Genomic DNA, 24,078 nt, shown 5'->3' with positions numbered 1-24,078 from the left:
CGTTGTCGGAAGCACAGTAAGCATTCTTCTTACCAATGCACGTGAATACTGAATTATTGCAGTGCTGAGCGTGTGTCTGTACCAATACCTTAGACTAGAGTTCGCGTTCATAGCAAGAGACATTAATATGTGCTTACGGCTACCGCTATGAATGACAAGGCTACAGTGATTCTTTACATGGACTGATATACGGCGGGGGGGGGGGGGGGGGTCATTTTTAAGTTTTGCGGAATTCGTTAAAATAACCTGTGGCAGATAGCATAATTTTTGCCGTTGAGCTTTATTATTCCAAGTGGCGGACATAACTAGCACGATAAATTGAAACACGTGTTCAACTAATTAAGACAATCACGGATTAACAGCTTAATTAATTTGCGCCACATATTGCAATGCACGAATTGCAGCCGGTCAACTTGCAAGACGCATCCACTTCACATGAACTTCCAGGATGACACCAGTTTCGAGATATTTTCCAAAGTGAGGGACGAAATACATGAGCGTCCCACTTACTTTTCTGCTTCAATGCATAGAAGAGCGTTTTGTTAAAATAGTAAGTGGAACCACAATGCATCTTTGCGGCGAGTTCTATTACGCGTAACTGCAAATAGGTGTCACTCCGGAAATTAATGTCAACGGAATTCGCCTTGCAAGATCAGCGGCCACAATTCGTAAATATGCGCCGTAAAGTAATTCATAAACTTAACTTGCAAGCTTTGTTAATTAGTTTAATATGTGTTTTGGTTTCTCGTGCAAATAATGTCCGCCCCTCGGAATAATCCAGCCCAAGCACTAGAATTATGTGCAACAAGCGATTTCTAAAAATACTGTAAAACTTAAGAATGATCATTTTTAGAACGACAGAAAGCTGATCTAGTTGGTAAGGATTCATTATGCAAAAAAAAAGGTGAGGCGTGCAGACAGGACACACGAGGAGAGAAGTGGGCAACACTCGTGGTGTCCACTTCTCTTCTCTTGTGTCCTGTCTGCACGCTTTTTGCTTAAGAATGATCACTCTGTATAATAACTGACAAAAGCAAAAGACGTGTTTGATTAGCGCCATCGCGGCACACTTAATGCATTATTACTTAAATACTTGCGTCGTGATCTGCTGAAGTCGTTGCAAATGCAATCTGCGTCCCGGCGTTTCGAATCACTCTGAACGAAGGTCACATTCAGGCCTTCACTTTTCCACACGGATGAGTAATAATATTTGCACGCACGTTGTTGGACCCAGCCACGGCTCGAATTGAGCTGGACAACTTTATTTTCTTTTTGCAAGGAGCTGTAAGCCATCGCGATGTTAACATCGTGATGGGCTAGGCTGAAAGAAAGACGGTAGCGGAGCGTGACGGAATAATTTAGATCGCATCGGATTTTCTCACGTGCAGCCACATCTCAGTGCGATGGTGCTTTCGTATTCAACCTGCGTATGGAATGTGGTTGCCACTGCGGGGTGTCGAACCCAGGACTTCGACCTGGGCGGCGCAGACGCCTCTCTCTGAACGCGCCCTTTACGCTGACCATAATCCGACTCGCCGTGACGCCTTATTGGACGAGATGCGCCAGCGCCGTTTACGCTCACGAGTTGCGCTTGTCACGCGGGCTCATATCGCTGATCAATGTTTCTCTCCGCGCACGCATTTCGCCACCTCTTACGCTGTCTGTCTTTTTTTTTTTTTTTTTTCACCGACGAGTTAGATACGAGAACATCGACGAAGCGTTAAGTCTGACCCTAAAGCCACTTCAAAAAGTCATAATAATAAAAAAGAAAGAATAAAAGAAGGAAGACTGAGGACAGGGCCCGGCCCCAACGAGGCACGGACACTAGAATGATGAACAGGCTTGGCATGTGCGTGTGTGTGCGACCGGGCGGACGCTCCTCGCATTTCTATTCGCGTCCTACTCTCGCAACGGACACAGCGTCTCGTGCGCTGAATGCGAATGCGAGTGCTTTGATATAGTCACGGAAGCTACGCGTGACGCGCCGCTGCCGAGAGACGACGATGCTGCACCTTGTTTGTGTTTTCCTTCTCCGGTTAAAGCAGCAAGCGCCGAGAGTGTATCAGAGGCCCCAATCAGAACAAAGTTCCTTCTCTGTGCAGAGTAGCATGTAGGTGCCTGTACTTATGCGCCGGCAGAATTCTCTGTATTTGAGTAAAGAGCTCTCCCCCCCCCCCCCCCCCTCTCTCTGCAGCGTGCACGATTTGCAGTTTCGGCTTCTCCCGCTTAATCCGAACAGCGTTGCAGAAGGCTGGAGCTGGCGTCAGTATTCAGTTAATTAAGCTTTAGTCCACAGATCATATCGGCCCAGAAGGCTGCAGTGAAGGCACTTATTTTGTTCTCTCTCTAAGTGACTGGATCGTGCAATTCCACCGCTTCTCTCTCTCTCTCTCGCCAATGCATATTACGCTTGCGGCGTAATATGAATTGGATTCGCAATTTGTTTTTGGATTACCGTGCCATGGACTCACAATTTAAACGCGCTCAAATCAGTACCTCCGTGAACGTATGCCGCGTTAATCAGCGTCCCTGCACGTAAGAAAGCTCAACCAACAAATGAAGTCGACAGGACGCACGCAGTGGTTCACATCCACTGGCTGGGCTAGCGTTAACGAAGATGACGACGGAGCTTTGTGGACTTGCTTCGCAAGTGCAATTTTCGGGTCGCATAGTTGGCCTTTGCACTGAAAGAGGCATGGGTAGCAGAATCGTCGTCGCTGCAGTATCTTCGTTTACACGAACTGGCCGCGCGCGGATCGAATCAAAAGTCGAGCTGACCGAGCCCGACCCGACAGCATTTGCATGCATGCATCTAGCCAAGCGAGTCGGGCAAGTCAATCCAGCCCTTCCAGGCAGGTTGACAGAAATAGTCTCGCGACCGTTGCTCCGCTCGACTAGCTAGCTTTTGCGTGAACCCGACGGTTCTATTTCGGTCCGACAAGTCGAGTCGGCCTGATTTTATCGGGTTCGTATTAACGTAGTTAGTGACGTCGACGGTCGTCCGTTGCTTTCTGTCACAATGTCAAGCGAGTGCGAGAGCCTTGACGTAAGGGTCATGGCATAACGGAAGTCAAGCCGTAAGGGCCTTGCAGTGCCGTAGTCGCACACCCATCGGGCGCCGTGCTGCCCGGAGGCTTGTAATTCTGGGGTTTTACATGCCAAGACCGCGATTTGATTATGAGGCACGCCGTGGTGGGGGACTCTGAATTAATCGTGAATAGCAGGAGGTTGCCTTTAACTTGCCGCCATTGCACAGTGCACGGGTGTTTTCCGCATTTCGCCCACATCGAAAAGCGGCCTCCGCGGCCGGGATTCGGCCCGCGACCTCGTGCTTAGCAGCGCAGCGCCATAGCCGCTAAGCCACCGCGGCGGCTCTACCCGAAGGCTGGAAACGTGCATTTGTGCACACGCTCCGTGGTGCGGTTCGTGTGCAGGCAACCGAAACTTGCAGCGCGAGGGGGTCGGTGCTGTCGGCTGCTGCTGCGAAGTTTTAGCGCGGAAGCACTACTAGCCTGCCAAACTGGAGTTAGCCTCTGCCTGTGTGAAGCCTTTTCACGCGCTCGTGCACAGCTGCTTCTTGTTCTTCTTTTCACACATACGCCCGCGTACGTATGTGAGAAACAAATATGGAAAGTCAACTGGGATCGTCGAAGGAAATGTCCTAAGAAGAGGTTCGTCGCGCCAAGCGCTGCGAACAAGGACGAGCTCGGCGACAGGGGCAGCGCGGGAGCTGCCGGACGAAGAAGACGCGGCCAATTGGTTGCGAATGCAACAACGAAGAAGGCAGTTCATGGCGTTGAATCGTTAGATACACGCATTATACCGAACGCTAGAGTTGAACTAGAGTCCTCCCTATACAAGTACTCTTGAATTGTGACTTGATGGCATTAATATCTCTCCTACAGAAAAAGGCGTCAACGAAATTTTCCCTCGCAGCGTTCCTGTGCAAATTTCGATAATTTATCGATAAGAGAGTATCCCGCAGGTGTATTCACGTAAATGTATGGGCGTCATATACGCCGAAAAGAAGCTCGATTGGAGTTCTCACATAAGAGCACATCGAAGGGAGCACGTGAAGCAGGAATGCTGCGTAGTATAGCAATCCACCAGGATTTCGCCTGCGTGCCCTCATTGTGATCTATTGCATGTATATTCGCCCAATGATAGAGTTCGGTTGCGGTTTGTTTTCTGGTGGGCCTGCGTACAAATTTCGGCCTCCGGGTCTATTAGAACGAGAGGCACCACGTTTACGCTTTGGGCTTCCTAAATTTATCGCCAATTATATGTTGCATCAAGAAGCACGCCTGCCTTCTCATGCGATTTCATATGCTAACGATGCAAAGTTCTCTAAAGATATATGGGTCTCCACAGAAGAGGTCACAATATGCTTGCATTATTGAATCGGCCTCATTTTTAACCATCACCGGTATTGCTCACGTTGCCCTTAAGTTGTTTTCAGTCAAAAACTATTGGACCTATTAAATGCTAACCTGTAAGAGGTGGTCTTACTAAATTCCTCTGTTCCAGTCGCTAAAATTGAATTTGATTATATTTTCCCAATTAATGCTAAACATTTGCGCTATCAATGTCTGAATGCTATTTTGGGAGACCACCTCACACGTCTGGATATAAAGACCGTGTTAGCGACTTATGCTTCAGTCTGGGAAGAGAAGGCAGGTGTGGGCATCTAAATTGGACTTTTTCCATTCGACTACCTGACTTCACGCCTAGCCTTCAGGCGGAATTATTGGCAATTGTTTTAGCTTTAGGCAAATTACCAGCATCTCTGTCATCAGCAGTAATTTTAACCGATTGTCTTGTCTGTTCTCACTAAGCTCGTCCAAATTGTGAAACTCATTAAAAACAGCCTACTCGCTCCTCCCAGAACATCTACGTCTCATTCGTTACGTGTGGGTGCCAGGCCACAAAGGTCTAAGCTTAAATGAACATGCAGATGCACGAGCAGTAGCATCCCACGATAGTCCTGTAATCCCCATTTTACCTACGTCAACTTTCATCACTGCGGCGAGATTCAGAAAATATACTACTGCGTATAACTTCGCGCAGCCATCGTTGGCAGCATCTGATTTCCCGCATCTCAATTTTTCTTGCCACAAAAATTGGTACTTCACTAGAAAAATTGAAGTAACAACTACGAGACTACGGTGCCGGGTCCCCTCACTGAACTTTTACCCCCACAGGTCTGGTCGGCTATATCAACTTTGTGTCCTTTACGCAATGAGAGCGAATCTCTGCCGCATTTCTTTCTGACATGTCGCCGGTCCAATATTCAAAGGAAAAGATTTTTAGAAGAACCCCTCCAGAACCTTGGCTTGAATTTGACTCTTTGGGTGATTCTTTTAGGGCTACCGTACTGGGTAACAGCCGCAGGAACGTTTGTGAAGGCCTCTGCAATTTTCTGCGCGAGACTAAAAGAATTGTGTGCTAAAATTGGTCTTCCTACTTCTGATGCTCACATAATTTTTATTGTAATACTTATATATCTGATCGTTCATATCTGTAACAGTAGACATTTTAATTCACATTTATAAGATACTTATTTCCTTTGGTCTTAATTTACTAAAAAAAACTATATTAGTTTTTTTCATCGCCGGATTCATGGCCGATCACCCAGAGTGGGTTGCGTCATTTCACTAAGGGACGAGAACACTAAGAACAAGAAAGGTTACAGCAAAACTGCCGAAGAACGACAAAAGCGATCGGAGAGCGACATATTGCAGAAGCGCGCCAAGCGCCCTGCCGAAACGGATGATTAGTGACAAGCGCGACTGGCTGCGAACGTTGCATACCGGTACGACAAGGCCGAAGAACGCCTGTCGTTGGCAATGGCTGCGAAAGGCCACCTTCAGGCGGGACTTCATCGACAACCCGTTTGGCTTTGCGTGTGGCAGAACTGTGGCACAAGGAGTACTTGGACTGCGTCACGGCCCCCATGTACGCGACCTTGGCCTTTCCAGATGTTGAAGAATTCTCTTCGTTTAATGTATGCATAGAACGTGCTCGCCCAAACTAATGCCTTTGTACTCCGGGGTCAATGGCTACAATTATCTGCCCAAACCTGCACACCTCCCTCCGCTCAACTGTATTGCGGAGCGCATGATTTCAGGCAAGTGCAAAGGGCCAGTGGCGACAGTGGCCAGTACGGGGTGAAACAAAATGGTCGTTGTGGAAGTCTGCAATCCATCCTGTGTCCACCTAGTAATCCTGCATGCATTATGCAACCCAGTGTGCATGACTACGCGTATCGTGTGTGCAATAAAACGACAGTTTAACAACGGCATCGCCACTACAAATTATTTAATTAGCAACAAGTCAAACAACGACCTAGCAGTGCCTATAGCTTGATGCAAGAAAATGGCAAATTTTGGTCTGATAAAATATGCTTTCACACGACATGTTCCGTGGCTGGCGCGGCAGTTTCGGTCTGTAATGTTCTTCCTCCGTGATTAGCCCTGTAGTACACAAATGTTTAACAGTGCTCGGTTCCCTCGCTTTCTTCGCGTCGTTTATCGTTATCGGCGTGTTCCGCTTGTTTTCCGGCAGGCTGGCGGGGCTCCCTGGCCGATCGAACGGCCAAAGCGTAAATTACCGCTGCGAAACCGGGTTGAGTTTGTGCGCGAGGGCTTTCGACGCAACGGGGTAAAAGACACGAAAAATAAACAATTGAGCGAGGGAACAGGAAGCCAATCACTTTTTCTCGCTTCTTGCGGTGTTATTCGGCGCCGCGGTATAGGAAAGCAGGTGGCGGCAGAAGCCATTAATTCTGCTCCGCGCCTTCGCTCCTCGTCACCGCTGGCGTCCTCTCACGTCGCCGTCTCGGAATCTGGGACGACGCGTGGGTGTGCGCGCCCTCGCACAACCCTTGCGGGCCACCGCGATTGTCGGCGCAAGTCGGGCGTTCTCGCCGAGCGCGCTATCAATTTTCGTGCAGCCGCCGTTCGCTCTTTTGTTACGCCTCGGCCGTTTTGTTTGTTTGTTTTTCCTCGCCCCCCTTCGGCGTCCCCTCCCTCCTAGACAGGTGAAAGAAATAAATAGTGAAGCCGGCCGCGACTTGTTGACGTGCGGCGCTCGTTGCGGGCGCGGTGGCGTAACACATGCGACGCCCGCGTGCGAGCGGTTTCGCTTTCTCTCGCGTCGAGTGCCTCCCTCTACCTCACCTTCGGTGCTTTCGTGCGAAAAGTGCGATGCGGGAAAGCGGGCTTAAAGGCTAACGAGTAAAACGAGCCTTTCCCTTTCTATCTGATGGCCGATGACGTCCGCACGTCTACTTCTTAGTCTACAAGATTGGAACACGTCAACCCGAATGGAATTGCCGATGAGAATCGGAAACTGCGAAGCTGCAGCTTCGCCATTGGCAACAGTGGCTGCTGATCGCTAAGCGTGTCTCTCACGGCCAGGTGTCGCACTCACGCGGTGTCCTTACGAGAAATCAAGTCGAAATGCAGCACGCCGTAGACTAAGAAACGCGAGACCGAAATTCATGGAACTTTTCGTTCGCATACGCGTGCTATACACCGTCTTTGGCATGCGTTTGTATTTCGTTCGCTATCGTAACTGGCCGGAACCAGTTCTTACGAACTGCCTTACAAAACGCAGTGCTTCGTGAATACGGGCCCTTGGCCTCGATACGAGGGAGCCCTATTATGCAAGTGCTGCTTGCTTTTGGTCGCGGCCACGGTTATCTCTTCCCGTTATGGCAATGATAGCAGTCGGAAGGGGCGGGTTCTCGAGCGTCAGCTAATGCGGAAACACTGAGGCTTCCTGCGAATACCCGTCGTGGTCTTAGCGAGCCTTCCGGGCATTCCTTCGAACACGTCTGCGCTCCTCCGTTTTCTGGCAGTGACATAACAGCGCGGGTCACGTGCTGACTGCCTTGGATGCCACAGCAAAATAAATAAATAAATAAATAAATAAATAAATAAATAAATAAATAAATAAATAAATAACATTCTGTGTAAGAATGAAAACGTAGCAATTACCGCGCATCGATTAGCGCCCCCCTTGGTCGCCATAATCGAACCAGCTGCGTCATCGTGCTCGGCGAAACAAACGCGTGGTACATCCACCTCCGAGGATATAATGTGAAATCGTTAGCCCAGATATTCGGGCCCGGTAGTCGTTCTGTACCGCTAAGGGTTTCGTGTACGCGTGCACGCACTGCTTCCTTCAGCGATCCGAGCAGCCCATCCATTTCGGCGCAGTGAATTGCGCGACCGAATTCATTCGCCTTTCTAGACGTATGGGTGTACAAAGTTGCAGCTCGACGAGGCTATAGGTAACTGCGGCACGGTTTAATGCGACGTCTTTCGTTGTCGTATTGGCAGGTGGTACACCAGTGCGTGCATGTTCGCGAGGCGCGCCCCGGCCTATGCCCGTGCTGCAGGGTGCGATACACGGCAGGCGCCGGCAGACGCAGTGCACGATCCATGGCAGCAGGGACTGTGCTGTCTTAAAGCCCCTCGGCCGAAGGTAGAGGGGCTTTATGCTGTCTCGCAGGAGTCAAGCGGCAATTCGCTCAACTGCGTCGCCTATCTAGAGCAAGGCAGATGAATGAACGAATTACAGAATTACAGTGAGAATTACAGAACTGAACAGCGTTTTGAACCGTTTATGTCGACATCACTGGTATAGGAGTGCAGGAGGTATGTATTGCTCTTGATGACTTTTAGCTGGTTCGCGCTCGGCTATTGGCTCACCCGCTCGTTGACCTGATCGCGCACCTTGCTTTTTATTTTTTGCAAATTATGACCTGATCAAATTACATTGAATATCCGAATCCGTTTGAATGTTTGCTGAATGGATATTTAAATTAAGTTCCTTATACAAATGACTTAGCAACCTTACAAAAGAAACTGATGACGTCAGAATATGAGAAGTTAGAACTTTCTCGCTCTCTCTCTCCCTTCTATTCTATTCCTTGATTCACTTATTCATATCAAGTGGTTTAAACAGGTCCTGTTATCAAGAATGTTCCGCACTATTCATCGCGCAAAAGAGTGAGCTCAGGGTAAGATAAATATCGGCCCCTGCCTACGTAAGAGACGTTTGCAATGCAAGATGAGGAAGACGGGAACTGTCGTGCGCACGAAGGAATGCGCTCGCCAGTTAAGGACGGGCAATCTGGCCAACCGGCAGCATGTTTACAAGCATCATTTGTCTCCTCGACGCTTATCTCAATGGCTGGAGCGTGTAACGAGGCGTCCTTAACTGGAGAACAGCTGCAGCAGCCTCTTTTGTTTCGGGAGCGGCGAGGCCTACAGCGATGCGCCCGAAGCGGCCGCCGCATGTTCGCCGAGCCCGGATATTTGCCGAGAGCGCGAGTCCCATTAAGAGGTGCATCGGGCTGCGGGGATGGCATCGCGAGCTGCTGCGCCTGCTCCGCGCGTGCGCACAAACTCTTTTTCTCCTTGTTTTGTTGTTGTTGTTCCTTTTTCCGTCGGTCATGGCTGTTTCGGGTCTTGCACTTGTTCTCTCGTTACGTTGTAACTGCAGCCTCCGCGAAGCAACAACGTGAAGGTATACGAACCGCGCAAGTCATACGCAGCACGGCCAATTTGCAGCCTCGGTGTTCGCGCCGACTTCAAACATTTCAATTTTCAAAACTGGGCCAGGACGGAATGGCGCGAGAGATTACGCGCGCAGGTGGCCTTTTTTCCTGCGTTTTATCTGCCTCTTCTCCGGACGCTTCTCTCTATCCTTCGTCCTAGGAGCAAGTGCTTTGCCGACCGGTTCCAGTGAGCAGCACTGTTCAGAAATTCAATGCGTAATCAGCGTTATTATCTTTCGCTCCATCGTACATGAAACGTTGATTATGTTCATCACATTGCTGTATAATGCGTTTACGTTACCCTGCAGCAGATACCTGACACTCAGGTGAGGCGGCGAGCCGCGCATTTTAATACGCGGATGTTCGCCTGACCTGAGGGATTACGGCAGGGCAGGAAAGGGAGAGAGAGTTTCCCAAAGCTTGAGCAGCTTAGGGTCAGAAGAGGGACCTAACGCAGGAACTCTGCAGGCCTCACGTTTGAGATCTCTGCTTGTGGTTTGTTCCTGAAGGACGCTGAGAATATTTCTCCGTACGTAGTTGTTCTCAAGGTGCCATTTACGATGCTGAAGTGCACTGCATTGCTCGAAGTTATCTTTGAGACTTCACAAACATATTTTATGTGATGCCATATTGAAGGTCTGGGTGCTGTAGATGACCTTGTGGAGACGACCTTGTGGAGTAGAAAAGTGGGCACACAAAGCTCGTTTTTTAATGATTATTTATGCAAATAGTAATTAATCTCGAACGTAAGAATTGTGGAAAAGACAACATGAGATTATCCTTAGCAGAACTGTGAGACAGAAAGAAAGGGTGATCGTACACAAATGCACCAAGTGGCTTTGCGAAAGCGTTAATTGCTTTTTTTATGTTGTGTGTTTGATTGGAAACGGGAATGAATTGTAAGATAATTTTGGGTGTTTGGTGCGCAGCTACGAGGCTGACTTCCTCAGCGTGCGTAGTTGCAACGGAACAGTTCTCCTCGCATAATAATAAAGGGAATGTTGTTTAGCCGAGGAACGAATTAAAACTTCAAATCGAAGGCAATCAGGAGCACTGTGTTGCGTTCTGAGAGGGAAGGGCTTCATAAACGCAACTCTTCTTGCCGTTTGACGAGTACATTGGAGCTGTTTGATAAATATATCGGAGAGAATTGCTTGTTTTTCGCGTAACCCCGATCATTCATTTAAAAGGAAGAACATTATGTCGTGAAAACGTTAAAGTCGGATTAAAACGAAGCAGGCGATAAGTTGTCGTGAATCTTGTCACGTGCGTTGTTTGATCTTTTGCCGGTTGCCGTTTTGCGCCAGATTATCACTGCTATCCAATTATCACTCGGCGCAAGACGTGGCTACTGCATATCCAAAATTCATCGAAGGTTGTCACCGATTCTATATCGAAATAGCCTCGTCTAATCAGATTGCGCGCTCGACGCGAAATGTTGCATACATTCTCGAATGACACTTAAGTGAGCACCAGAGATTACTTCAGCATGTGCTGTGATACATAGCAGACGCATTCGGCCCGTCAGTTCAGGGACCGAATTCGCGAAGCTTTTCGTTCGTTAGTGCTGCTCGCCATTAAACGGCCACCTTCGATAATAGTATGCCCAACATCATGATTGGCTGTCATCTGCCCTTAGAAGCAGTTTTAGCGCAATAAGCTTTTTTTTATTCATTGCGCGAATATACAGGTCCATATTCGACGACCGACGAGTGGTGGTGGTGGTGGTTGTGAATTGTAGCAACATGCTGATTTATTATGCAAAATAGAAGTGAGGCGTGCAGACAGGACACAAGAGTAGAGAAGTGGACAACACGAACGCCACTTCTCTACTCTTGTGTCCTGTCTGCACGCCTCACTTCTATTTTGCATAATGAATCCTTACCAACTAGCTCAACTTTCTGTCGTTCTATGCTGATTTAGTCTAGCGATCAAGGCCGGCAATTGCTCGGCCCGAGCGTCTCGCACAATACCGCTGAAGGGTTTCACCATATGTCAATCAAACCAGTCTCTCTTAAGAATTCGATAAGGAGGCGTGAAGTTCCTTTGCGGGCTATAACTGATCCCTCGGGAAATATAAGGTGTTGCAGGCACGCATGCGGAAAGTCCTTCTTTTTTTTGCAGATTCTTCAGGAGAGCGTCCCTTTCATCTTGGAATTTCTGGCAGGACCTCAAAAAGTGCTCAATGTCTCCTGTCTCGTTGCATGCCATACAGTTCGGAAAATTGATTCGCCCTGTCTTTAATAACCGGGCCCGTGTATTAGCAGATCCTGTCCTTATTCGATATAGAAGTGAGGCTTCCACTCGGTGCAATCTCTTGGTTACGCAGGGAATATGCGGTGGAACCCAAAGCGACGCAATGTGCTTTCGAATGTCAGATTTTCGCACTTGATTACTCTTTAGAGCTTTGACTTTGGGAGGATGATAGAGCGCTGCGTATGCAAGCGCATCAGCTTTTACGTTTCCTGAGATACCTATGTGGGAGGAATCCACTGAAACTTTACTGGGAAGCCTTTGTTGTTGAGTTCTTTCACGATGGCTAGTGATTTGCGTGCGAACTTGAGGGCTACTTGCTGTAATGCGGCCTTTGAGTCCGTAAGGACAACCACATTCTGCGGAGGCAGTCTTTAATTTGCGCAGAGCAGAAGCTATTGCTACGCCTTCCACAACTGTCGACGAGGCTATACAGTCCAGACGGCCAGACCACGTATATCTTAGAGAAGGAATATAGAATGCAGCTGCGCGGCGGTCTTCGTCTGCCTTGACAGAGCCATCTGTGTATACTTGTAGGTGATTCGGGTAAGTGGTGTTCAGATGTTCCAGGACTAATGACTTGGCTTCTGCAGATAAAATGCAGCTCTTTGACTGCAATCGTAGTACACTTAGGTTGCATGTGATGTCCTCAAATGTCCAGGGTGGTTCTATCCTTTCCCTCTGTCTCGAGCAGCGCAATCCTAAGACGCGAAGCATGTTCAGTGCTGCATAAAAATGTGAGCGCGGCCTGTTACCTATACATCGTAAGAGGGCTTTACCGGGCGTAGACTCACTCAATCGTAGTAGCTGGATCATGAGAGTCTGGGAAGCCTGAAGTCGCAGAGGGCGTGACTCAGCTTCGTAGAGCACTTTCTTGTTTGACGCTAGCTGAGGGACTCCAAGGCAAAGTCGGATACCTTTTCTGTGGATGGCTTCTAAGCGCTCGTATTGGCTGTCCGAGATCAGAGGTAGCTGATACAGGATTCGACTGGTAACCAACGCTGTGTGTAGCCGTAGCATCGACGTCGGGTGGTTGCCCCAGCGTATGTAAGCGACTCGCTTGAGCACATGTAGCCTGGGTGACGATGACGCGACAACGTGGTCAACACTGCGGCGCCAGAGTAGCCTGTGGTCTAAGGTAACGCCAAGAAATCGGACGTTGGTGACTCGTCGAATCTGGTATCAGTGAGCCCGCCGCCTTCACTATGAATGCAGTGTTGCTTGTCTTTTTGTTGTAGCTTGCCGTGGGGGGGTCTCCGGATTACTTTGGACCACCTGGGGTTCTTTCACGTGCACCCAATGCACGATGCGACGGCGCTTTAGCATTTTTTGCCCCCTTAGGAATGGGGCCGCCGCGTCCGGGAATGGAGCCCGCGACCTCGTGCTTAGTAGCGCAACGCTATAGCCACTAAGCCACCGCAGCAGGTGTGCACAAGTTCGCCCTCTAAAGAGTGAAATTCTTAACCAACTACAATCTTTTTCTATTCTTTGTTTGAAATCATTACGCCATTCGGGGCAAATGTGTTAATGAATTAATCAATCAACTAATGAATGTACGTACGGAAAGACGGACGGACGGACGAATGAGCGTCCCCTTTGAAACGGGGTGGTGGCTTGCGCCGCCAAGCTCTTTTTCTTATTTTGCCGAATGTTTTACCTATCTTTTAATTTTTTAGTGACAAAACATTCCCAGCATCAAACTTTCTGAGCCATTATTGCGAACTTCGTTCCTGTAAGTCTCCATTGTTTGTGATCGCCACAGTTTTCTGCCACCAAACATCCAACCGCATTTTAAGGATTTTTGTTGCAGACACGTTTACTTACCTGTGCTGTCCCTGAACCCAAGGGCTTCAAGGAGGCCAGAAAGGCCTAAACCGAAAGACTGGTAGTTATCTTCACGTTCTAATAAAACATGTTCCATCGTTTCCCTCGCTTTACTGCAGCACGCAGGTGCTTGTTCTTCCTTGGTGGACCTCGCTTTATAACTACGCGTTCCAAGGCAACCTGATCTTGCTTCGAAAAGTAAAGAGCTTCCCTTTGAGTTATCAGAAAACGTTTCCTACCTCACTTCGTTTTTACCTCTCAGGTAGTTAATGATAGGCGCTTTCTGTTCTATGGCTTCAACCTAGGAAATTATTTAAGCCTCTCTGACTGCAGTTAACTTTCTTTGTTGTCATGTTGCTTACCATAGCGGCCGCATGCTCGCTAGTAAGCTTCCTAGTTCTTTTCCTCCACTGTGGTCAATGAGTCAATATTTTTGCTGTACAACTACTAGAACACTATCGCAATCCTCAGCCGTTTTTGGAAATCAATTTTGCTCTTGGAACAGGAGTATAGCTGGCGCCGTCTACAGGCACCATCATCTGCGCACTCACGCCCACATACGCACGCACACGCACACGCACACACGCACATGATATGCATACGTAGGATAACGACCAGATTACTGCTTTAAATTGGCGATGACGGAAGCCTGCCGCCACTTTGACTGCTCTGCTGCCGGTGTTTGTACACCTTTCGGTGCTTGCCGGCACTGCAGCGTGAAATCCGCAGAGGGCGCAGTCTCCTCCACATTCCAGCATACAGTGCTCGTCCGCGCTGCTTCGGCTCACGCTCGTGCCACGGATCAGCATAACACGACCTTGCCAGGGCGTGTAGTCTGACATCAAGGCAGGCAGTTTCCATATTAATCACCGCGGCAGACGCACGTAGACAGCGCGGATTTTCGTGGAAACGAGACAGCCCAGCGCTGGCAAGACTTTCGGCTCGGCTGGGATCGCGTCTGGCGGAGAACCTGTCCTCGTCCGAGCTTGTTAAAGCTCACTTCCTTAATGATTAACCAGTGGCTAAATGACTTTCCGAATGCCGCTGTTTCCAAATTAATCAGACGTGTATATCCCAGACGATTCATTTTGAAGACCTGTCCATAATAAGGCAAGGACAAACTAAACACGAAACGTGGACAGCGAGAAAGTATATAATAATACTGCATTTCTTCGTGCTGATTAATGGCCGATCTCCCAGCCCAGACGGGGTTGCGCCATTCCACTGAGGAACGACCAACCAACCAATCTTAGCGCTGTCAATATTTTGTGTTTAAGCTGTCTTTGTCAATAGCTGTAGCACTTCGCCAGGCACCCGAGCTTCCACTTTATGCCTTGAGCCATGGACGCTCGTTCTTGTAGTTTATCCGTGCACTTAAAGGTGACACGAATCATTCAATGCATCTAACAGGCTACGTAAACTGCTGCGGAGATATCCGTTGGACCAAAGTGCCGCGGCGGCAAGGGTGTGGCGGTCGTTTCTGGGGCGGGCGCTCCAGGCTGAACAACATTTGCATGATTACGTGCGCCAACAGCGGCGTCGACTTGACGACGTGATGAGCACGTCCGCACTGAAGGGCGTGAACCAGCAGGAGGCGGTCGGCGATGGACCAAGGACGACTGCGCACTGCGTGAATAAAAGCGTGCAACGTTATGAATGCCATGTACCCGAAGTCCGTTGATCGCTGGCCCTGTTTTAACAGGGTGTCCGCTCGAATGAATGAATTAAAAACTTTATTTTCACAAAGCGGGTATACCGGCGAAGGTGGAGCCCTCAGTCCAGGGCCCCTGTGGCCTTTGCCATTTTGCTAGCTCTGTCGATCAGCTTGAGCTGTTCTTCAGGCTTCGAGCGGGACAGCGCAGCCTCCCACTGCTCCGGTGTTGGTGCTTTGTGCACTGGCGCTACCTTTGGTTTCTGGCAGGCCCATGTAACGTGGTAAAGCGTTGCGTACTCCCCGCATAGCGGGCATTTACTGTCATATGTCGCCGGATAGATTTTGCTGCGTATAGACTCAGGTTGGAGTATGTATTAGTCTGCAGTTGTCTCTAGGCAACCGACTGCTCTCTACTAAGGTCTTTGTGGGGAGAGGGGTAGATCCTCCTTATGGCTCAGGAACGCACCCTGATTAGCCAGCACCTTGTCTGCATTATCGTTGGATGTCGCGATTTGACAGCGCAGGACAGCGGGAGGCAGCGGGTCCTCGAACACATGCAACGCGCGTCGCAGTGTACACTGTTAGCCCTTGTTTTTTTTTTAAGTTTTATTTATAAACCTTAGATCAAGTGCCTATATGACGCTGCACGGTTTGGAAGTGACACTAAACGGAACCACCAGATCAGCCTACATGCACTTGCGAAATTCTCTCCGCATTTGCTCGTCGAATGCATGGCCTATATATACCTAAGGAAATGAAAACACAGCCTGTCTTTCTCAATACGCGCCCCCTTACCCAACGATATAGTTTTCTGCATCATCATCACCTTTCTCTCTTCAATTGCGCAATGTACTGCGAAGATAAGTTTTGTGAACATCCAACTAGACGAACTCGCGAACACTGCTGAAAACTGCACACAAGGTTTCACAATAACAGACACACATGCACAACCGCAATTCTTGTTACAGCGTTTCTTTTTTAGTTGTTGAAGTGAGCATAAAAGAAATATATTTAGTCATAATAATAACGGCTGCATATTTTATATGATAGTAGCACATTAGTAAAATATATTTTAACGCGACAGCGTTAAGGGCCCCGTGTCGCAGAAAATCCTGCGTCGGCGTCCAGCGTCATTGGTCGCTTCAGCAAAAGGAATTTCGGGCCGAATTCCGAACCACGCATAGTCAACCACTCTTCTGCCGCCAAAGTTGCCCATGCTGTGTCTTTCATTCTTTACAAAGTTATCCCTCGGAATTTTGAGAGCGGCAGCCCACAAACAAATGCAATGAAAAAAATAAAAGCACCGACAGCGCATATCTTTTAGCTCGATCTTCTCAGACTGAAATATTAAAAGTGCTAAACAATAACAGGAGATGAACCCACGCAAGAGACCGCGTTTCTACCGGAAAGCTTGCCTTCGTACATAGCGTTCGATGCCAGCGTTTGCCGGCAAACGTTAGGGTTACATGAGCTGCAGTTGCCGGGAAGCATGAAAAGCAGTCAGGGGTATTTGAATGCTATCGCAAAGCTTAAGCGTCCTCCAAATTTTTAAGGTAAGAACAATAGTCACGGGTTCAGTATATCTGGAGTAGGTTATCTAAAGATTGTAAATGAAGTGAGTAAAACGGAGACGTATAAACGCACAGTTCACAAAAGGGGATCAGAAAATTTGGTTGTGGTAGTTCATAGTGTTTTTTTTTTATTGTTTAACCTAGGTAGGGCATTAGGCAGTATAGTAGCAAGAGCTTGGTGGCGCAACCCACCGCCCAGTTTCAAAGGAGACGCTCATAAGATACATACATACATACATACATACATACATACATACATACATACATACATACATACATACATACATACATACATACATACATACATACATACATACATACATACATACATACATACATACATACATACATACATACATACATACATACATACATACATACATACATACATACATACATACATACATACATACATACATACATACATACATACATACATACATACATACATACATACATACATACATACATACATACATACATACATACATACATACATACATACATACATACATACATACATACATACATACATACATACATACATACATACATACATCCGTATCGCTTTCTTTTTTATAAGCATGAAATGATTTTAGCTCCCGTTGTCGGCTACCTTCAAGTGACCTTGATCCAAAAGCCAGAGCCGTTATCCAGGCATTCAAACGAGAACATCCGGGCAAGTTGCGAGAACAAAACATCCGGGCAACAAGAAGACCGCGTTACGTACCCTAGTTACTTCCCAAACAAGTTGCAAAAAAAATTGGCAGTGGCTTAGCTCGGCTATGCCAGGATATGCGTAGCGAAAGCTAAGGCATAGCATGGTTAGCCTTGGTTAATCTTGATTGCAAGTCCAGGTTAGTCTGGTTGTCTAGCTATGTTGCGGCGCTTAGCCAGTCGTTCGGCGAGCTGTTCGTCTGTTTCATGGACGATTCGTTTCCGCTTCATCTCGTTCCGATGTCGATTCCAGGCCTCCTCCTGCTTATCAGAATTGTCGCCGTCCATACTGCCGCCTCAACTGTGGTTGCGGCGCACGCGAGCTCTCGTTTTCAATCCTCCGACATCAGGCATGCGACGCAGCTGGCGAAGCGAGCGGAGGCGAACGCAACGACGAGGAACGCGGGTGACGTCATGCGCCTCCTCGGAGCACGGCCACGGCTAAATCGCAAGTTCGCAGCCAGTAAAGCTTTCGCTTTAATATTGCTTCAGAGTTCTTCCAAATGTTTGTCCACAATATAGCTCAAGCTGTAACTTCAAGCGTAGACTTCTAGTGCACTGAAGTTTTGTTTGTCATTTCCCATAGGCGACGTTCAAAAGGCAGATGCAGGGCACTATACATCGACCGTCATCTTTTGGCGCTGAGACAGAGTTGCCTGTGCTCTTTTCAAAGCCAGCTGTCCGTGAGATCTGTGGCGCTTCCGACGCGCCGGCAGCGCCGGTGCGCGTGCGGCAGCGTCCGAGCTGGTGGCGTCTGCAGGGTGCACCGCAGGTGCCTTTTTGACCCACATGAGACTTTCAATGAGGTTCTGTCGGTGACAGAAAACTATTGCGTCCATATGGAGCAGTACACAGTAGGGCGTGGTGCGGTGTGGTGTCGTGTGCCGTTGCGAACATACTTTACACACATTTCAAGATTGTGGGTAGTATCATCTCCAACCAATCTGCTTTGCCGGCAGCCATATCGTGCTTACATCTACTCTCGATTACGGGAGAGCCAGCATTTTTTCTGTTTCACTCAACGACACAAGAAATAACGATGATTATTGATTATTTCATATGGCAACCCCTTTGAAACGGAACGAGGACAAATAGTGACGCAGATTGCTTGAGCAGTCAGGTTTTACTACATCTTAACATTTTGGTGATTGCATTCTTAACATTTTGGCGATCGCTAATTTATGTTATTCTCTTCATTCAAACTTCTATCTCTATATTCCAAAGTTGTGTCTGTGACGACCCAGCTCCATCTTCTCCCTGCGTTTTTTCCTCCCAATACTCTTAAGCGTTTCTCGCTTATCTCGACCGCTGACCATAGAGGGCGCTGTCGACCACGATGACCACGAAATTCAATAACACACAACACAGATAAAAATAAAAGGCAAAATAAAAATCTGAGCATGGTGGCAACTGCCATCGCCCCGTTTCAAAGGGGACGCTCCTACCTTCCATCCATCCATCCATGATGATTTACTGGCATCCCCTTTCAAACGGGGCGGCGACAAATGGTCACTTAGCCTGCTTGATTTAATCAGGAGTGCGATATATGTTTTCATTCTAGCATTCTTGTGTACATGTCCTTAATATTTCTTTTTTCTTCTTCCTCCAAACCTACCTACCTTGTACTGCTGCCTATGCTTGTAACGAATCCGGTCGTATCGGTCTCCTCCCTGCTTGTTTGTTTGTTTGTTTGTTAACCATTACTCTAAACGTCTCGTGCTGACCGGTTTACTCTTCCCTCCACTTTAAATCCAAGCGCTTCTAGAAGGTTTACGTTACCTACGAGTCTCATGGGGCGAATCCCTTCGCATTGCATTAGGATGGGCTGGGTTATCTCAGGATATTTGCTGCAGCATACACGTGCCTCACGTTGTTGCGAATATTTGCTTCGGCGTGTTTCTGTCCTTAGGCAAACTGCAAGAGCGTCGAATAGCAAGGTACTTCTCTTAGTGTTATCGTACATATGTTCCCTTCTGATGATCCTTGCATCCAATTCGCTATCTCTGTTTCTCTCACCGTCTTTCTGATGGCTCCTGGTTGTCTATGTACACTTTCAAGTACCCTGTACTTGGTTGCCAACTCTCTTGACCTCTTCTTCCATCCCGCGTCCGCGCTGTTCATGTACAGGTACACTACAGCCGCCCATTTATTTCGATCCACGTTTCTGAGTCTTTCTTCAAAAATAATTTAGCTCTGCGCTTCTCTGACTTTGTGAGACCGAATCCACGTTGCCCCGCACCGTTAATGGTTTTGCCTTGGGATCCCACAGCTTTTGCAGGCTCCCGATGCACTTGCGTCGACAGGGCCATCTCTCGGACAACGAGAGCGACACACAAGCAGACAAGCTTGCTCACGGCGATTCCGACCGGCACGCCCTCACTGCAGATATGCGCCAGCGGGCCAGACCGTGATGATCCACTCCGGCGCTTGTCCGCGACGCGAGCCGTTCTTCCACGGCGCACCTGCTGCTGGCGCGCTACGCATCAGAGGAGACGGCGTGCAAAGTGGGTTTGATCGCGCTTCGACTCCGCTGGTTCCCGCCGCCTCGTGGTGGTGAAATCGAAAGGGAATGGCGCCTTTTTTTGCAATGACAGTAATTTCGCTAGAGCCGACGCGCACACTTTTCGCGGCGGATCGTCACGCTTTCATTACGCGCGTCGTTTCTTGGTAGTCTGCTCAAGGCACGGAGCGGTCTTTAGTGTATATACTTGCGCGTCTGTCTGCGTGGGCATGTACGCATACCCACATCCGTATCATTGGACCCCTACGCTTCGCTTTCATTGCTTAGACAAGCTCGTCGTAGCCTGCTTAGGTCACAGGGAGTCCCTACGCATTTAAGTGCACGCCGAGCGCACAAGCACACCATTTTTCTCGCCCTTGCGGCGCTGTTCTCAGACATCATCGTGCCTTCTGTGCACACAGTTGCCGTCACCTCTAAAGAGATGTCGCTGTTCACTCTCCTGAAGTAGATTTACTTGCCTGTCACTGAGACCACCTACCTCTCAAGCTGGCAACATGCGTATCGGGCCCTTTCCGTGCCGAGGCATCTGCTTTCATTGAAAACTCACGCCTGACGAAGTATAGCGTATATCGTGCAGCTCCTTTACACAGCGGTCTCTAGATTTCCTTTTCCGGGTGTCGCGATATTGCACTGTCGAACGCCGGCACTTTGTAACTCCAGCCGCGCTGTCAGGACTGTCAAGCTGTAGCTAACGAGCAGTCACTTTGATCGAGTGCAATACACTGTAAACGAAAATAAACCCACCTGGGAGTTTTTAAGAGGTGATGTGCCCTAAAACCTCCCCTCTCAAATATTTACTCCGATGTATGGGAGCAAAACAGCGCCATCCCCTCGTTTCACTCCGCTGGCTAGCTGCGGGAGTATTAAGGCGACATGACGCGATTTTACTCCGCTTAAAAATCTTGTTCTCCCGTGAAACTCCGACAGGGAGTTTTAAAAAAACTCCCATCCGCCGATACAGGTTGGTCACGTGGCGCTTCCCATGAGGCTGTGCGCCTCGCCAGCGACCGGGCGCGTTCGGCGGAGCGGGCAGTGCTCATGGCTGACGGTTTGTTTACGTCTGTGAAGTGTCGTTCCGCGACAGCGTTTCGTCAATTTGTTTCCCGTATTTCCTTCCAGAAAGTGTTATTGGCATGCCTGAAGCTCACTGTATCTCAGCACCAAGTACATTAGCTGTGATCGCTTTGCTGACAACGATGATTGCAAGAACCACGTTTTCAAGTGCGGAAAAAGGCTTAGGTATACCTCGAAGCTGCTCACTGGCTCGTGATGTCGGCTCACGTTCTGGCTGTGTTTTCGTGCTGCGTCACCCTGTCTTGTGTTCTTCAGTACGTGAAATGCGACTTCTATGACCTTTTAGTACATGCTGACAACGTCCAGTGTAGTGTTTGAAAGGACCGCGTAGCAATGGCAACAGTAGCCACTGTTCGAGCGACGACATCCGTGCTAGTCGCGCATGAATGGCGTAACCCAAGTTCGTTGCGGTGCTGTGTTGCCAGTGAGAAAGACCGGAGTGCAAGCAACTGTTTTTATGTATCTGTGAACGGACATCCTCGCCCGAAGAAAAACGGTAGGACATAAGTATGCGTACTGAAAATAAAGCTTCTTATTGAGCGATGTGAATCGAATTGTTATCGCGCATATATGTTTTGGTCACGTCGTTGCTTCCTATATTGCATTAACATTACGCTCTATCCGAGACATTGATTTAGACGCATGCCTGCTGGCTCCGAGTTTAGGGATTCACTCGACAGATCAGCGATGTAGCTCCTTTTCGCAACCGAGACAGATTGCTCGGACGCAGAGCAAGTAGTGCGGTGTATAAAATGTATGACTGCGCATTTCTCGGTGTTATTTATGTCGGCTGCTGCGGGTCATGCTCAAACGTAATAATTTCTTGCTACGCTACCACTATATCGCAAAAATTTAATTTTGCTATGCAACACATGCACTTACATTTTTCTTGCTTACTGTAACTAACGCACTACTTTTTGGCCGCGAACGCCGGCAGTGTGCGAAGTCGCTTCAGCACTCACAGAATGGCATGATAATTTTGAAAAATTACGCCATTAACTTTTTCTCTCTCACTATTTTGAATTAACAGTTTTGTGTTGCTTAAGGTATTCTGTTAATTTCAGAGAGAGAGATCTCGTATGAACGAGCATGTGAGTCGTAATTCTGAAAACAGCACAGCTGCTCCCTAGGCGGTTTCGAGGCACACAATATCGTGGCTATATATACTGGCACCGTTGCTTCTTGAGTATCGCGTGTACGTGTGATGTCTTTCAAATTTCTGCATTGGGTGTTTCTGAAATGTTTATGTATGTCATGATATATGTGCTTTCATTGACTTGTTCCGTCGAATTCGACGCGGTCTCGTGTGCATATTTCGAAATTTGACCAGCAGCCTCTGCATGTAAACATGTTCGCGCAAACTCACGCGATGGCTCTTTTTATACTCCCATTGCACCTCGAAAGAACTCCGTCAATAGCAAAGCAAAAAATAAAGAAAAGACAGAAAAAAAACTCCCATAATTCCACGCGAAAATTCCGCTCGTACGGAGTAAAAATTCTACTCCGATCATACGGAGCAAAAAAAACTCCGAACCGGGGGGTCGCTATAGGACAAGCAGTATACTCCCACCTCGGAGTTATTTCCGTTTACAGTGTACGCCTCATTAAGCGCAATTACAGCATCACGAAAATGCTAAGTGGCGCTCGGAATGAACTGTCACGGTGACTGATAAGAAGATGCCCGTCCTCTGTTGTAACTTCTTAGCAGTGCGGAGAGGAACGAACTGGCCAAAAGCGCTGAACCCATGTGGCACGCAGCTGGGAGAAGAGTTTCGCATTGGAAACGCCGTTTGTTGTTATAAAATACATTGAAACAAATAATTGCTCTTGCCTTTTTTTTTTTTTGACGAATGGAAAAAATGGGAAATTGTGACAGTGGTTTATAAACACGTAACGAGAGGTAGTGCATGAACAAAATGTTACGAGAGTCAGACAAGTCGTAGAAGATCGCAAGGAAAAGAATAAGCATATCTCACGAACCGTGGGAACTGGTGGAGAGAGAGAGAGAATGAAAGGCAGGGAGGTTAACGAGAACTGAGCACGCTTGGCTACTCTACACTGGGGAAAGGCGCGAGGGAAAGATTAAGAAAAGATAAAGTCTACTGTGGATATCACCGGCGTGGTAAAAAGTATTCTGCTCTATATGCACTGACAGTCACTCAGTCCGGAAAAGTGCTCGCGACCGCGCTTGAAAAACTTGACAATTGCCCCTTCACAGAAGAAAAAGTTATAGGACACCGGTTCAGACGGGTTTCGGCACTCAAGGCTCTAACGGCTCCGCTCAAGCAACAACATCTTTACAGAGGGCAAAGCGATGGTCTTGCAGGGGTGGACGCCGAGCTTCCTTGATGCAGGTGGATCTTGCCAATGCTGAGTGGTGTTGACAGTTTGTGGTGTTACACTAATGCAGATGCGACGTTATGTTATCTATAGATGCTATATTTAGGTTATGTAAATATCATGCTGATGTCAAGTGTTGATAACATTGCTTGTGTTGAATCAGTACAGCAGACACGCGAATTAATTAACTTGACTTCGTTATCCTTATAAAAAAATGAATGATGGTCGTACATCACATTCGGTGATCATTTATACCTCACAATCGAGATGTCGGTAAATCTAATTTAGGGCCACACTGAAATATCGACACCATGTTGTGGCGCATAAGCCAGCGCAATTAAACGAGCGTTAGTTCTCCAACCTCCTCCATGCCAACTCCACGTATATTCCTAGTGCTTTTCCTTTCTGCGAATATTTTTTATTGTAAACAGTTATGTATCAGTGAAGGTTCTTCGATCAATCTTCAGTCAGTCAACCGATTTAAGTGAAGGGTCCCCTGCACCAACCACTGGGTGAGACACAAATGCCAAAGCCAGTGAAAGAGATAAAGAAACTA

This window comes from Dermacentor variabilis, chromosome 6 (assembly GCF_050947875.1).
Source record: "Dermacentor variabilis isolate Ectoservices chromosome 6, ASM5094787v1, whole genome shotgun sequence".
Taxonomy (NCBI): domain Eukaryota; kingdom Metazoa; phylum Arthropoda; class Arachnida; order Ixodida; family Ixodidae; genus Dermacentor; species Dermacentor variabilis.
Note: the sequence above shows the minus strand (reverse complement) of the source record.